Here is a 16,148-nt window from a genome sequence, read left to right on the forward strand (position 1 = left end):
GTTATCCAGGAAGTCCGTAGTGAGTGCCTACCTTGTCCTGGGCTGCGTGGGCCCTCAGGTCCACCCGTGAGCAGACGGAAATCCATGCCCTCCGGGAGCTTACATGTCGGTGGAGAGAGACAGGCGACAGGCACAATAAAGGAGTAAACTTCAGTCGTGTTGGGTGATGAGGGCCCTGGAAAAAGAAAACAACTAGGGTTGGGAGGACAGGGTTGGGCTTCATGGAGGTCAGGGTGACCTTACTGAGAAGGTGGGATTTGAGCAGAGACTTGAAGGAGACAGGGAGCTAGCAAGGTGGGTTCCTACAGGAACCAATCAGACGGGGCCCCGGGGATGTGAAACATGTTTGAGGAGGAACAGTGGGGCTGTGGGAGAGAATAAGGGAGAGGAGTCTGAGTGGCAGTGGTGGGTGTGGGGCAGACCCCATCAGGCCCCACGGGCCATGGGAAGGACTTTTTGTTTCTTCTGAGGGTCTGAGCAGAGCAGTGACATGATCTTACCTTCCGCTTTGAAGTAAGGGTTCTTACTTCGAAAGGACCCTTCTCACTGCTGTGCTGCAATGCACTGTGGGAGGTGGGATAGGGGCAGGACACGTCTAGGGGATTCTGCAAGCATTGGGGAGGAGAGCTTGGTGTCTCTACCTGAGGTGATCTTGGTGAGGCTCAGGAGAAGTGGTTGCACTTTGCATTTATTTTGAAGGTGGAACCTGAGGTTTTGATGGTCAGGTGTCAGGGAATGAGATGTCCTAGTCAACTCCAAGATTTTCAGCCTGAGTATCTGGAAGCAGGGAGTTGTCAGTGGTGTTGTTATCTTTGACTGGAACCAGGAAGGTTGCATGTGGACCAGTTTTTAAGTTCGTATTTAGACACACTAAGTTAGAAGGGCCCCTTAGATCATGAAGTGGACATGCGTGTATATGAGTCTGCAGTTTGAGTAGTGGTCTGGGTCGGAGGTATAAGTTTGGGAGTAAGCAGCAGATAGATTGTAGTTAAAGCCAGGAGATTTGACGAGGTCACCAAGATGAGGGAGAGAGAGGAGGGAGGAGGAAAGACATTCCTAGAACATTAGGAGCACCTTTTCCTCATGATCCCAGGGGGGCTGCTGAGTTCCAGCTACTGTGTCTGCTTTCCATGAATGGAGAAGGGCAAAAGGTCTTGCCATCTATCTGAACAGAGGCCCCTGTAAGGAGTCTCCAGTGACTTCTACCAACTCACTGACCATATCTTTTTTTTTTTTTTTTAAGAATTTGTTTATTTGAGACAGAGCACCCAAGTGGAGGGGCAGAGGCAGAGGGAAACACGGACTCCCCACTGAGGGAGCCAGATACAGGGCCTGATGAGATCATAACCTGAGCTGAAGGCAGACGCTTAACCGACTGAGCCACCCAGGCACCCCTCACTGGCTGTATGTTAAGGGAGGTTGGAAGATGTCAGTTTTGGTTGAACATCCTACAGACTCTAATAGTGTAGAGCTTGCTGTCCAGCAAAACTTTCTGAGATGGAAATATGCTAATAGTGTGGCCACTACTTGACTCTTGAGAACTCGAAATGGAGCTAGTGTCACTGAGGAACTGAATTTTTACTTCAAGGTTAAACTTAAATAATACACAGGGCTCGTAGCAGCCATATTGGACAGTGCTGATGTTGAAGTGTGATTATTATAGAAGAAGGAGGGGTGCACACAGGGTGGGGAACTTGCAGATTCTGTGACAGGAGGACGTGGATTCTTCATAGGACACTGGTCTCATAAGTTGAGCCTTATAAGCCAAATGGAAACATAAATTACTGGGTTTAATTAAATTGACTGTTTCACTTTGTACTTACATATGGGGATTAAAACCTGAGTTTCAGGAATGCCACAGACCGTAGTCCCTCTTTCCAGGGTTCTTTTGGAGCATACGTGCGTGCATGTATGTGCCCGTATCCACACACATAGAGTCCACAGACCATATACAGTGGGGGGCAGGGAGCAGCGTTAGCACTAAGAAAATCGGTCTTTCACCCTGAGTTAGTCATTTGAGGAATGTCACAACCTTGCATCTGATGTTTTTGTTTTCGTCCCTACGGCATGAAACGCTATACACGGTGGCAGCGCAGAGGACAAAGATGCAGTTGCTGGGTCCAAAGGGAGAGGGTTTTAAGGTTTGAAACCCATTACAGAACTGCCTCCTAGTTTATAAAGGCCCCCTCCCTCCTGATGCTCACGCAAGCCCTGGTGGGAGCGATGGCCTCTGGGCTCAGCATTGGTGCAGCATGGCCTCTGAAGCCCTTTCCCGAGCGCTGGACCAGGAGGGGCAGGTCAGTCTGGTCCTTCAAGCAGTCCTGTGTCGACATCGCCCAGCCTCCGTTTCCTCGGCTGAAAGCGAGAAGACTGTTGACTCCATAGCAGGTGGCCAGGAATCATGGGGCCCCTTTTCTCTTCTCTAGCCCATAAATCTGTGACTGAACCTTGCTGCCTCTCTGTTTGGAGTGGGCCAAGACTCATTTCATAGGTGTTCAGGGGATCTTTACTTTAACGATTAGAAGCAGATGGTGAAAAGAAACTAGAAAGTATGGCACAGACAAGAAGTCTCTATGGGAAGAGAGGAGGGCATCTGGTAGCACCATCGACCCCTTCCTTCACCTGGAGCTGAGCAAGTGGGAAAGGTGGAGTTGGCTTCATGAGTCGGTTTACAAGGGCCTCTTAGACTTCAGCGTGCACACTGGTCACCCGGGGACCACGTGGAGCGTCAAGTGCAGACCCTGATGCAGCAGGCCCAGGTGAATTTCTGACGAGCCCCCCATCACCCCCACACTGCTGATGCACAGATCACATTCTGCGAATCAAGGAGCTGGAACAGATCGGTACCACGAGTTACAAGTGGAGTCAAAGGATGACCACCATCATCCGGCAGTCTCCCATGCACCAGAAGCTCAGGGGTATCACAGGGGCCAGCTGCCTCTCTCCTCATACTGCTGCTGAGAGTGCCCCCCATCAGGGAGGAGGGATCATAGTTGGGCTAGTAACACGCTGGTGTGGCCGTGACCTCATGTGACCCACTGGTTCACGCTGAGGCATGGCGACCATGGAGGCGTGTCCCGTATGGGAGGGCGGGTGTGGGCTGCAGCCTCTCCTGGTCCCCCACAGCCTGGAGCTTGAAGGATGGTGTTGTCAGCACTCAGCTGACTGAGCATAGCTTTTCTGGCAGTTTTGTTTAACTTCACTGGAGTGTTTTGGGTACAACCATGTCAGAAATCCATTTCTCTTCCCCAAAGACTAGGAACTTCTTGAAATACAAACTCTTATTAAGCAGAATTATTTAAAAAGTTTCTTTCTTTCTTTCTTTCTCTCTTCCTTGGGTCCGCTCTCTCAGAGCCAACAGGATGAGAAACCACTTAGATTGTAAGGGTTCTTCCCACATTTGAGAGAAAACGGTGGTCACATGAGTTTTCTTCCTAGACTCCCGGTGACCTCTGTTCTGAGGATGGGGAAATGCTGGTTGGAGTGGATGTGGATGGCAGAAAGAGTGCTCTCACACAACCAGCCAGGGAAGCCCTCACACTGAAGAAGCCTACCTCTCCCGAGGGGCTTCCTACAGATGGCTTTTAGGGTCTTCTCCCAAGACAGATATGGACCTACATCCTTATAGTTGGAATAACGGGGGCCCCGAAGAAAAGTTGGTTCATATGCATCCCACACATTTTGTGTGAAGAAGGAAACTGCGGGGAACAGGAAATTGCTGCTTTTTCTAAATGCTGCATTGGGGATGTGCCAATAAAAAGAGAATAAGCAGCAATGATAACTGTGATAATTATCTTTTATTGGGCATTTTCTATGTGCTAAGTGTTTTACACATACATTTAGTCTTTATAAGAACCCAGTGACATATAATATTATACACAGAATTCCATTGTTATAGTTCTCTATACAGATATAGACAAAATAAAATCCCATTTTAGAGTTGTCAGATCTAACATTTGAGCCTTTAATTTACTCAGGGCCTCACAACTGCTCCGCAGCAAAGTCTTGAGTTTGAATCTCATCTGGCAACTTAGTAGTTCTGGGACCTTGGGCCAATTATGTAATCATAACACTGGGGCCCATAAGAAAGGATAGTTACTGTAATGGTGACAACAGCTCAGTCTGGGGAAGAGAAGGCCCTGGCCCTGGGAGGCCTGTCTCCAGGCAGATCTGAGCTTGGGTTCCCACATTGGTAGGAGAACTTGACTCACTGCTGCACGTGCCTGTCCACATCTGATGTGATCTGTCCAGAGAGAGGCTTGGGGCAGGTCAGTGAGCCCACAGCAGAGGCGTGGCCTGGGGAAATGGAGGTTCTCTGTCCTCTTTGGTTTTCCCAGTCTGTCTTTGGCCTCAAACATTTAAAGAATAAAAGTCAGTTAATCGTCCTGAGAACCTCGGAGTTTGGTTCATGCATTCAGCCCACCAGTACGTATGTGTTGGGCGCAGGTGCTACAGAGTGCAAGGGAACGGGGATGAAAAAGCCCCAGGCCCCCCGCCTTGAGAAGCTCAGATTCTCACATCTGCATCTGGGTCATGGTCTCATTTGGCCGCACGTCAGCTTCGCCTTTCTCACCCCATCTCTCTTCTCTGAGTTCCCTTTGACCTGCATCACTGATGTGATGACCTATGTCCAGCTGGGTGGGATTTGGCCCATAATGTGGGCCACTCTGTTTGCTGAGCACCCACCAGACAGTGCTGAGCCCCAGAGTTGGGGGAGCGCGGACGGACACAGCCCCTGCCTCCGAAAGAACCACTGCTGTGCTGGGGCCTCTGTTCTGAAAGTGAGACGCGACAAGTCAGTCAGCCCAGACCTTCTGGACTCCTTGCACTTTCTCTCGTGGCTCCCCTCCCACTACCCCCCCCCCCCCCCCCGGCCCAAACCAACCCTTTACAGATCCAGCTGCGAGGCTTCCTCTCCAGAATGGCTGCCTGCTACTTCGATTTCCTCTCCCCTCCCCCATTCCTCAGGTGGGCTGAGGCCTTATTCTTTCTTGTTATTTGGTGTCCTAGTCTGCTCGGGCTGTCATAGCAAAATCCCGTAGACCAGGTGGCTTCAACAACAGGAATTTTATATCTCCAGTTCTGGAGGCAAAAAGTCCAAGATCAAGGTGTAGGTGCGGCTGGTTTCTTCTGAGGCCCCTCTTCTTGGCTTACAGACGATACCTTCTCCTTGTGTCCTCTCTTGGTTCTCCCTCTGTGCATGTCTGTGTCCTAGTCACCTCTTCTTATAAGGACAGCAGTCATATTGGATTAGGGCCGATCCTGAAGACCTCACTTTAACTAATTACCCTATCTCTGATTACGGCCACACTCTGAGGTACTGGAAGCTAAGGCTTCAACGTAGGAGTTTTGGAAGGACACAATTTTGCCTGTAACACTTTGGAACTTCCTTTTTTCACCTTTATTTAAGGCAGGGAGCTTAGGACATCGGACATGGTTACCCTGGGCCATGCCTCATATGGAGTAGGACTCCCCAAAATCCTTGTCAAATGACTGATTAGCTTCCAGTATCATTTCTTCCTTACTGTCTATTTTAGAGGATGAGTAGAGTTCATGGACTGAAGTTCGAAGGAGAGATTTATTTATTTTTCCTGATGTAATGAATTAAACTTCTCTGACCCTGGAAAGAATTTGCTGGATGAAACCGCATGAACACATACACACAAAACATTACCATTTTGGGGTCATTTATTTAAAAAAATAAGGAATTGCTTTCTGGATAATCTCTCCCCTTGGCTATAAATGTAATACTGGGAACAAGGCAGGGCCCAGCTATTTACCCCACAGTGTTGGTATGAGAATAAAGTGAGACCTTGCTTATGTGCTAAACCCAGCACACTGGAAAATATGCAAACGCATTTGTAAAAAGTCTTCTATAAATCCGCTGAGGCAAATTGAGGCAGGTGCCTTCGTCACTTTTTTTTAGTCCTTTGTAATTTTGCTTTTTATTTAATCCCAAAGGCCCAGTAGATGGTGACTGTGGAGTCCCATTTGAACTCAGCCTCACCTGTCTTTTCAGATTGTTTAATCTGGCTCAGAAGGAATGGGGGCTGGGTGGGGGGGACCCAGACAATTTCAGAAAGTGGTCCAAGGCCGTTGCCATGTATAGAAAGTCAGCTCTGTGGGTCACTGGGATGCCTGATGGCAAGAAGCTGATTTAGGTGACAGGGAATCTTGCCTAGTCCCTGAGGCGGTGGTGGATTTTTTAGTTCTATCCAGGAAGAGTTGTCGCCAAAGTGGAAAGTCTAGAGCAGTGCTGCCCAATAGAAATATAATATAGGCCACATATATAATTGTAAATTCTCCACTTGCCGTGTTGAAAAATTAAACAGATAAGATGAATTTTAATAACATATTTAACCCAATATGTAATCAGTAGGAACATTATTAATGAAATACATATTTTTATGCTAGATTTTTGAAGCTCACTGTGTATTTTAGACACACGTTACATGCTCACTAGGCACATGTGGATAGTGGCCACCATATTGGACAGTTGCCATATTGGTCTAGAGTCAGACCTCCTACTTGGGATTGCTGCAGGGACGTGAGTGTGAATTCATATATGTGAACTCATTTCCTTAATCAGCTAATAGTAAAAGTACAGCTCCTAGCACCTGAGGTTCTGAGAAACACTTCAGTATTGTAGAGGTTGCCCTCATGCTTTGAGTAGGAAGCATGCTTCCCTATTTCCTGAGCTGGAGCTTCTGGGGCCCAAGTGTCCGTAGACAGGGTGGGGAGGGTCTGTGCAATCTTTTCAGCATTTCAGAAAGCCTGTGGGAGGCCCAGGGCGGCCATCCAGCTGCTGACAATGTCGGCTTCATTGCTTTGAGCTGGGGTGTTCGCCCAGCTTGCTGGTGACCCTGTGCTGCTTAGCTTTTTACGACATCGCCAGGCTTCCTGGGGTCACACCGGAGGGCATGGGACCGAGGGAGTGGGTAGAGAAACTCTTGGGGCTATTGAGGCCCACAGTTCCGGTGTCAGTGCTCTCCCCCATGGTGCAAGGACAGACCTTCCAGGGACTCATTTGTCAGTCCTATGAACCCTCAGCGCCCCTGCATGGTACAAAAGGTGGATGAAGGAAGCTTAAGTGCTTCCTGTGTTGAAGTCAGGGTGTAAGCATTTCCTGTGTGCCACCAAAAATGCTCTCCACCTGCGTGGACGGCCTGGGAAATGCAGCTCTGGCCGGCCTTCCCCTCTGGCCACAGCTGCTCTTCGGGTGGGGTTTCCCCCTCTTCCCACAGCAGGGAGCCACGAATAGAGCATGGGGTGGGGGTGGTCACTGTAGGTGTCCTATGGTTCTGGCTACCCTGGCTGCGGGAGGATTCCATGGGGTTTGGCAGCCCATCCAGCTCAGGGAGGTGCACAGTACCCGAAAGTCCTTCCTGACACTGAACCAGAGTCCACCTTCATGTCAACACACACCCACATACCCACCACCACCACCACCCCCCCCCATTCCCCCACCCTGAGTCCCCCAGTTCTGGGCCGGCCAGAGTAGCCCAGGCATTCGTCCATCCCACCAACGCTCTACTCCCTCTTTCCTCAGGGGCTCCATGTCCCTGTTCCTTCGGTCTCTGGTTTGTTACTGCACTGGTGAGATATCCATCCTCTGTTTTCATTCTTCTCTTCCTTTGTATCCGTCCTCCAGCCAAGTTGTGCTCCCCACCCCCCACTCTCCCACCAAAGGTCAGCAAGAAACGAAGAAGAAACTCAAACAGCCCGTTTTCTGTTTCTCCACAGCAGTGTAGGGAAGATGCTGTAATAAGGTTAAATGGATGTGCTGACTCCTTCCTGTTGACTCGTTCCCTCCGAGGGGCGGCTGCCCTCTCACCTGGCATCCCCACTGGCTTGACTCTTCCAGCACACTGTGCTAGGCAGGGTTTAACAGTGACGCTCCTCTGTTTAGGCTCTCCTGAATCTGACATCCGTTCACCTTTCATCCTGTGCTTCCCCAGGCTGGATGTCCTCCTTCCCTCCTCCTAGTAAGAGTATGTCAGCATATAGCACATGCTATCCTTCCTTGATCGGGCAATGAGGCTCAAAGTTCTGTAAAGCCTAGGTTACAACCAGGCTAGTGCTGGCAAGAAGTAGACGTGGCTTCAAAGAGGTTTGGGATGATTTCACTAAAGACAAAGCCCCAGCAGGCCCTAACAGATGCTAAGACATTTGGCATCAGGGACTGTCCCGTTCCCAATGTACACCCAGCAGCAGAGTACCTGGCATTGACTCAGCACTCAGTAAACGCTCACTGACTGTGAGAGGAAGCTGGGCTGTGTCTAAGACGGACCTGTGCCCAAGGTATGCTACTAGGAGTTTATGGTGTTGGCGTTTACATTTAAGTTGGGGATCTGTTCTGAGTTCACTTCTGTGTGTCATCCTGGATATCATAAAACAGGTATGAATAAAAATACTCTGTTCGGTTGTGACCATAAATAAATGAGTATCAGACCACAGGGCCTGAAAGCGAAAAACCTGTTGCTTGAGAGGTGCTACATTTTAAGTTTGGCTTCATAGAAGGAAGCCAGCAGCTCCCAAAATGTGGGATTGTCATAGCTACGTGGTGTGCTGAAGTGGGGTGTGTTCAGCCTTTCTGGGAGTGGGGGTGTGGGCAGTGCTCAGCAGATCATGCTCAGCTTGGAGCTCCGGGATCTGAGGGAGGAGAAGCCTTCCTCCCTGTTCTGGATGGGGCAGCTACTGTTGTTAAAGATCCTACTTGTTCCTCATTCCACCCATTACTGTCAGGCTGCAGCAGATCTCTTTGGGTGTCTGACAGTCTCTTTTGGAGGGTAAGTTCCTACTTGTGGCTTTGCTGGGCCAACATTCCGGCCACATGCCCTCCTGCTGATGTTGGCATGGGTCACGAGTGCTGCTGTCCTCTTCCTCTGTCCCATCCCTCTAGAAGTCCAGCCTCGTGTGTGGGAGACAGTGGGCCTGGCTGTGTTTCTCACCCCTTTTCTGCCATCCTGTGGGTCAGCAGCAACGTGGGTCATTCTTATGGAACCATCTTTGATGACACCCAGGTCCCTGTTTAAATCACATTGACAACACAAAGAATATGATCTTTTACACCAGCATTTCCCAAAGCTAGCGTGTTTCTTCCCCATAGGACAGATGCCGGTTTTGTGTCAATAACAGAATAAAGTTTTATAATCAAATGAGTTTTGGAAAATACTGCATTTCACATTGTACAGGTTTGCTTATTCCTGGACCTCCTAGGGCTTTAGAAGCCCATGTGCACCAGCCTTCAGGGGACACTTGACTACAGAATGCTTTCCTCACCTGAAGTTTAAAAGATTTTGCTACCATGTAGGTCTGTTCTCTCTAGGAATTTGTTTTCTCTAAATAATTTGGCTTTACACCTTCCTGTGCCTTTTCTCCCTACCCATACAGTTACCTTTGTGTAGCTTCAGACTTTAATAACAGTGATATTTCACACCCAGAGATTTTTCACACCCAGAGATTTTCCTCTAGGTCCTTCTCATCAGTAAGACCCGTTTAAAGGTATGGCAGGCCCTAGTAACAGTCTCTAGGGCCGTCACCATCTATAGACCTCCATCAGTCCTGTGGTGACTTAATTGTTGTGCCGTATTTTTAGTGGCCTCCTACACTGTGGAGGACTTTCTGAAAGCCCATATCTCGTGCTAAATTTAGCCTGGCTTTCAGCAGGCTTGATTGATTGCTGGTCTTAATGGAAGAAAATGTGATCCTCTTTCCTACTCCCCATCATTAGATTTTTACTGATTTATGACGAGAGGAAGCAGCCACTGGATAAGTGGGTGTCTTTTTAAAAATTGTGACACATCACCAAGATGGTTATATATTTGGCCCTTTACTTCAACAGGCATCTGTTGAATGCCTATTAGTGCAAACCTTCTGCGGGCCTAGGGCCCTCACGCTTTGGCTGAAGGGCCTTGGAGCTCCAGCCACACCCGTCCCCACCCAGACTTAATGAGGACACATAGGCTAAAAGAAGGCCAGAGGATTAACAGACATTCCAAGAGACCAGCCCTCCAAGGAGTGGAAATGGGTATTAGGATTCAAGGCATGAGTGAAGGTTAAGGATTTGAACAAAACAGGCTGGTTCTTGGGCTTCTGTAAACCTGCCCCGTGTCATCGCTGACCCTGGGGTCAGTGGCTGTCTCGCAGCGAGCAAGGGCCGAAGTGTGGCCTGACTTGCACCTCTGCACTCCTCCGCCGGGGGATCTGAGGCACACTGCCCGCCTTCCGGGCCCCCCAGTGTCCTCCTCTGTGGAATGGATACAACATGGGATTGAGGGAGGATTGACAGAGGTAGCGGAGGGTGCTTAGCACATAGCTGGTGCTCCTTATTCCATTTCCTTTCCCTTCCCCGGCCTCCTTGGGGGCCTGCGTGCTCCCAGGGCTGCTGCATAAAGGCCAGGTCGGGGGCTGCAAGCAGGAGCACGTCTTGCTGTGGGTAGTCCTGGGCTGGGGGGCGTTACACGTGGGACTGGCGGATAAGCTGCTCAGACTTCTCTGGTCTCAAGGTGCCCATAAAGTGGGTGGGAGGGCAAGGCCATGGAGACAGTGGAATTTGCCTTGCATTCTATATAGGTGGTAAGGACCTCTGAGAAATGAGGCCATATCCAGAGCATTCCGTCATGGGCACATGCCCTCAAGACAGTGACCTTGCCTCCCGTATTTCTCTCTCTCTCTCTGTATAGATATAATTTATTTTTAATAATTTAACAATGTATTAAAATTTATTTTTAGTCTTTTTAAATTTTTGAAATCATTTGACTCAATAAGTTATAAAAATGGAAAATATAGAAAGTTCTCACATACCCTTTATGCGCCTGTACCATCTTACCTACCTATAGAACATCATCAAAACTAGGGTGTATGATACCATACTTTTTCTTTTTTTCTTTTTTTAGAAAGACTACCCAGCTCAAGACTAGGAATCTGTTTGCAGCACAGTTATTTGAGTTGCTCCTGTAGCTGCACTTTGGTGGGATAAGGGCCTGGGATCCTGGGGTGGGTTAGCCACAGGCCTCAGCAAAGCTTGGTCCTGGAGGAATGGGATCTGGACCAGATGGGGAACTTGTGTTGATCACCTTTGTCTTGTGGCTGATCCAGCTTGTTCTTTGGAATCAACTGCCTCGTGAAGGGGTGAGTTTCTCATCACCAGAGATATTCAAGCATGAGCTTTAGGATCCCTGTCCCCAGCACTAAGAGAGAGCTTGGACCAGATGCTCCTCGATGGGGTCACCCTTTGAGAATCCTGTCATTCCGAATTGTTTGGCAGAGTTTGCAAGTAGCATTGATTAGACTATGAATCAAGTGATACTCCACCTTGAAGTAGTTGCCAAAGTGATTAGCTTCCTGGGCTGTGGTCTACTTAGTTCACATGAATTAAATCATGGCGCTCTGCATGCCAGGCACTGTTCTAGGTCATGGGCTACAGAGATGAAGAAGACATTGTGCATACGATACGGCATATAGCGGGGAAGACAGATACAGATGCACGGCTGTAATGTAAATAAGTGCCCAAGTACATGCTGACAAGGTGTGAAGTACTGACAGACGTGGGGGAGTAGCTGTGTAAATATCTACAAGGCCAGGAGGGTGCAAGTGTGAGAGGATCTAGACCACAGAAGATGGGTTGGAGTTGGCTGGATTGATGAGGAGTTGGGGGTTGAATCAAGGGAAGCAAAGACACTCTAGGGAGAGGAAATAGCACATGCAAAGGTCCTGTGGCATAGCTTTTGTATGCATGGGAGATGTGGAGCAACATTGGTATGACAGAGTGTGGGTTCCAGGGGGAATGTAGTGGCTGAGCATGAAGCCAGATTAGAAATGGCTGCCACCTGACATGGATGGCAAACATCAGTACTACTGAGAGCTTCAAGAATTGCTTTATTGAGTCATGCCAGTGAGAGGTTTTAAACTATTTGGGGATCATGCACTTGTGAGAAACTAGCTCCCTAAAGTGGGGTTGGCTGGTGATTTTGCCCTGTTGTGAAGCAGCTGCCCCAGAGGGGGGCGGGAAATGAGAGTCCTCCAGAGTCTCAGCATTTCTTCTGTGGGCTTGGCTACCCCTGGCCTTGGCCGACCTTCTTCTCAAGGGTACAGCAAAGACCCAATGGGCTGCACCTCTCAAGTGCTTGGCAGCTTCTGCTGGACAGCATTAGATCCCTGTGGGCTGTTCTGGCTGTCGCTATTCTTACATGTTGAGTGTCCAGAAGTTTCGCAAGCTGGGTCTCAGCTGGGTGGGTCCCTTTGGGACAGGAGTGGAGGAGTGATATAGCTATGAACTGCTATAAGCAGTGGGGGAAGGTTTTATAGGTCTCCTCTGAACCACACAGAGGCTTTGTGCTTCTGAAGTACCTCTTCTTCCCCGTCTGTTGCCCCTTGCCATCGTCTCTCAGACTCCCTTTGGGATATTCACAGTCAGCCTCATCAGGGAGCGTGTGAGATTTCCAGAGCAGGAGACTTTGTCTTTGTGGCTGATATGGGAGAGGACCGGTGAGGACAGGACGCCTGCTCCTTGCCCCCAGGGCCAACTGACATTTTACCACCTCCTTCAGTTCCTGAAAGTAGAGCTTCTTAGATTATCCCTTTTTCTTTTTCATCGCAGAAGGGAAGTAAGAAAATAATAGAATAATGGCAGAGAGAAGAGACATGAGAAAATATTAGGAGACAAAACTGTCGGAAAGTAGTGCTGGATAAGACTCCAAGTTATGAGAACCCACTGGTGAGAGGTGGACAGAAATGAAAAACCCACGTTCAGTCATTCCCATCAGGCTCCAATGAAGCTGTTTATACTGGATTCTGGGAGCGTGTCCAGCAGCAGTGGGCTGGATATTGGGCCCACCAGTCTCCAATCTCCTAACAAACTGGAGCTCTCCAGCCCGGAAACATGGGACTCACTTTTTTTGAGAAGGAAATGTGGACTTCTGAGTGATAATACCTTTTTTTTTTAAGGTTTTTTTTATTATCCACAATGTAAAAAACTTTCCTTTAACTTAAAAGTTAAATCACTGTGGACAGTGATCACTTTGTCAAACTTGGTGGATGCATAATGGTCATTCAGTTTGAGGGTGAGAGTTTACGGAACCTCTGTCACACACATTGACTGTTGAGACAGAAGTGATGATTTAAAGCAGAAGAACAACCCCAGCGCAGAGCCCCCAGAAAAGCTGGTTGTTGGGAATCATCTCATCAAAGGCACTTGCTCAGGGCTGGGGAGGGACGCTCAGCCAGACCCAGTTCCCCAGGAGCAGCTGCTTCCTGGCCCGGGGTCAGCCCAGGGCGCAGGGGTCAGCTGGAGGCAGCGTGTCACACACAGGAGTTGTCTAAGAGACTGAGAAACTACTTTTTATCATTCCCTTGTGTTTCTTCAAGGGAGCAGGAGTGGCAGATTATCAATAACAGCCTTTTTTATGTTCCCAGGAACTAGATTGGAAACGAACCTAATGTGAGGTTCACACCTGGCCCTCGAGAAAATCACGCAGGCGTGCGCATATACATGGCCTTGCTTCTGAAGGCCTCCTGGTTGAATTCTGGTTTTGCCACTTCATGCTATTTGATGTGACCTCTCTGTGCTTCTGTTTTCTCACCTATGAATTAGATAATGCTAGAACCTATTTAATAGCATTACTGTAGGACTGGAGAAAGTAATGTCATGCAATTAAAATAGCACTTTTTGGAAAAAGTTTAGTTATTACTCCTGGAAGATTTAAGCCAGCAGAAGACCTGTAAAGTATGCTGTTTGTGCATGTGTATTTTTAGGAATGGAATTCTTGGTTTTCCTACCTATCCAAGATTGTTTCATAGAAGCTATCAATAAGCATTCTGGAGAAAATCAGCTGGAGGGAGGAAAATGGTACAGTTATAAATTTCTTTCTGACTCGTCCAAGTTTTTACTCTTACTCCATCACTGTCTCTCATTTTACTTTTTCAGTAGGCTTTGACAGGTATGGAGTCATGAAATTCAGATGTCTAAGATGAAAACGTGTATGACATCCTCAGACCTCATGTGTTCTGGTAATAATCATGCCTCCCACTTCCCCCGCTTTGAAAGGGTCTTTGTATCTGTGTTTCATTTAATTCTTACAATGGTCTTATTAGGTTCTGTTAATCCCATTTTACGGTTTGTATGACAAAGACCTCAGAGAAGAGACTGGCCAGGCTCCCCAGGTGGTTAGGGGGACAGCCAGAATCGTAACCTCCTCCTGCGTCGGGATGGCTCTCCTCCCAGTGTGTGGAACAGCTGGCTCATTTGTTACTTCGGGTGTCGTTCACATTTGTGATTCTGTTCCCTCAGGGATGATACCTCGGTCACTCTTGCTCTGTAACAAACCTGAGGGTGTGAAACAACCATTTTATTTTGCTCCTGGATTCTGGGGTCATGGGTCATTCAGGCTGGGCGCAGGGCGATGGCTTGTCACAATTCCACGATGGGGAAGATGCATGTGTTGGGCTGGTATCACCTGGACGTCTTTCTTCCTGTGTCTCACAGCAACCTGGCTGGGGCAGGGACCTCAGGTGGGCCAGTGGCCAGAACACCTACCTGGGGCCTCTCCGCTTGGTCTTCTCCGTGTGTGCTGATCCGGGTTCCCTCACAACATGGTGCGGTTTTCCTCGTGGAGGTCTGAGGAGAACAGGGTGGAGGCGTGTGATGTGTTATGGCCTGCCCAAGCTCAAAGGGAAGGCCTAGAGACCTTGCCATTCAGTGGGAGGAGTGTCAACATTCCATTATAGAAAAGTGAATGACTTTAAGGAAGGGAATCTATTTTTTGTAATTTTTTTTTTTTTTTTTAAACGTTGACAGTAGAGAATGTGAGCTGATAGGCTCTAGGCAGAGGGAGCTATAGGTCAGGATCCTGAATGCAAGGTCCAGTCAGTCCGGACTTGGTGGGGGATAGAGGAAGAAAAGGAAGTGCTGGGTCATCACTCACCCCACCAACATTTGTTCAGATTAGCTTGGAGCCAAAGAGTGAGCAAGCAGGGCTTCTGAACAATCACTTCTCGGAGGAAGCCCAAGGACTCTGGAGTGTAGACTCATCCTGTTGAAAATGTGACCTTATTGGAGACCATTCTGAGGCTTATTTATGTTTAGCACAGGACCTACAGAGTTCCATTTTCTGTGTAAAAAAGTGAAAAGTTCATCTCCGTCAGCGTCCTGTCTCACTTGTGTTTAAGTCAGATGGGAAGAAAAAAATCGGTACCAGGACAAGATTGCTCGTCAAAGTTTATTTTAAATTTGTGTGGGATTTATTTTTGGTCCTGGTGTTCTTCACAGGGTAGGTATTTCTTTAAAGACTGTTAATGGTGTATTTCCTTTTCCTTTGCCACTCCCCACCAAAAAAACTCTCTGGTTTTTGAACCATCTTCATATCCTCAGAACATCTAACTTTAAATAATGGTTGGAGAAGCTCCAGGTTAAGTGGAGAGTAAAATCATATTGCTTTTTGACCTTTGGGTTAGGATCAAGTGTGGTGTAATAAAACACCAGTCCCAAGAGTCACCTTTGCTGATTTTTTCCCATTATTCTTTCCTGTTATTCCATATTCCTCCAGCTCTTGCAGCCAAGGATTGTTACATTAAGATCCAATCTGAAATTAAAACTCAAGGTCTTAACCAATAAGCCATAAAGGCGTTGAACTCCCGCTGGGATGTGGTTACCTTTTCCTCAACTTCCTGATTTGTCTCTTAGCGCCAGAGTTGATTTCTTATTGAGCCTTTGGAAACGTCCCTTATGTTTCACTGCAGTTTCTCATCAGAGGGAGACTCTAAGCTACACAAATCTCGTAAGATCACGGGCTCTACAGCTGTGTTCCTTCAGTGCAGAGGGAGAGCGCCTGGGTGGGGCCGAGTAGCCCTTCCTGGTACCATGTCTGAAGGCACACTGGAGGACGGTCCACATAGGCAGTGGGGCTTCAGCAGGACCTGAGTTACACGGATCCTTCCAGAACATTCTCAGAACCTCCCAGTGGACCTTGCCTTGGAATCATCTTGTTGATCTGTCCACAAAGTCGATTTCCTCAAAGGCCGCTGGCCCGAGGGAACCGTGAGTGACGGCTAGCAGAGGTGGAGGGGCACAGCTACATGTGGACATTCGGTGGTGCACAGCTGCATGTGGACATTCGGTGGTGCACAGCTGCATGTGGACATTCGGTGGT

The 16,148-nt window shown here is 48.4% G+C and overlaps 1 protein-coding gene across 2 annotated transcripts in view; it reads left to right on the forward strand.

The window, feature by feature from the left end:
* LOC111159088 (integrin subunit alpha 9) overlaps positions 1-16,148 on the forward strand; it is a 333,563-nt gene that overhangs the window by 98,902 nt on the left and 218,513 nt on the right. The window lies entirely within an intron of this gene.

This window comes from Enhydra lutris, unplaced genomic scaffold (assembly GCF_002288905.1).
Source record: "Enhydra lutris kenyoni isolate GAN:26980312 unplaced genomic scaffold, ASM228890v2 scaffoldscaffold66, whole genome shotgun sequence".
NCBI classification, from domain to species: domain Eukaryota; kingdom Metazoa; phylum Chordata; class Mammalia; order Carnivora; family Mustelidae; genus Enhydra; species Enhydra lutris.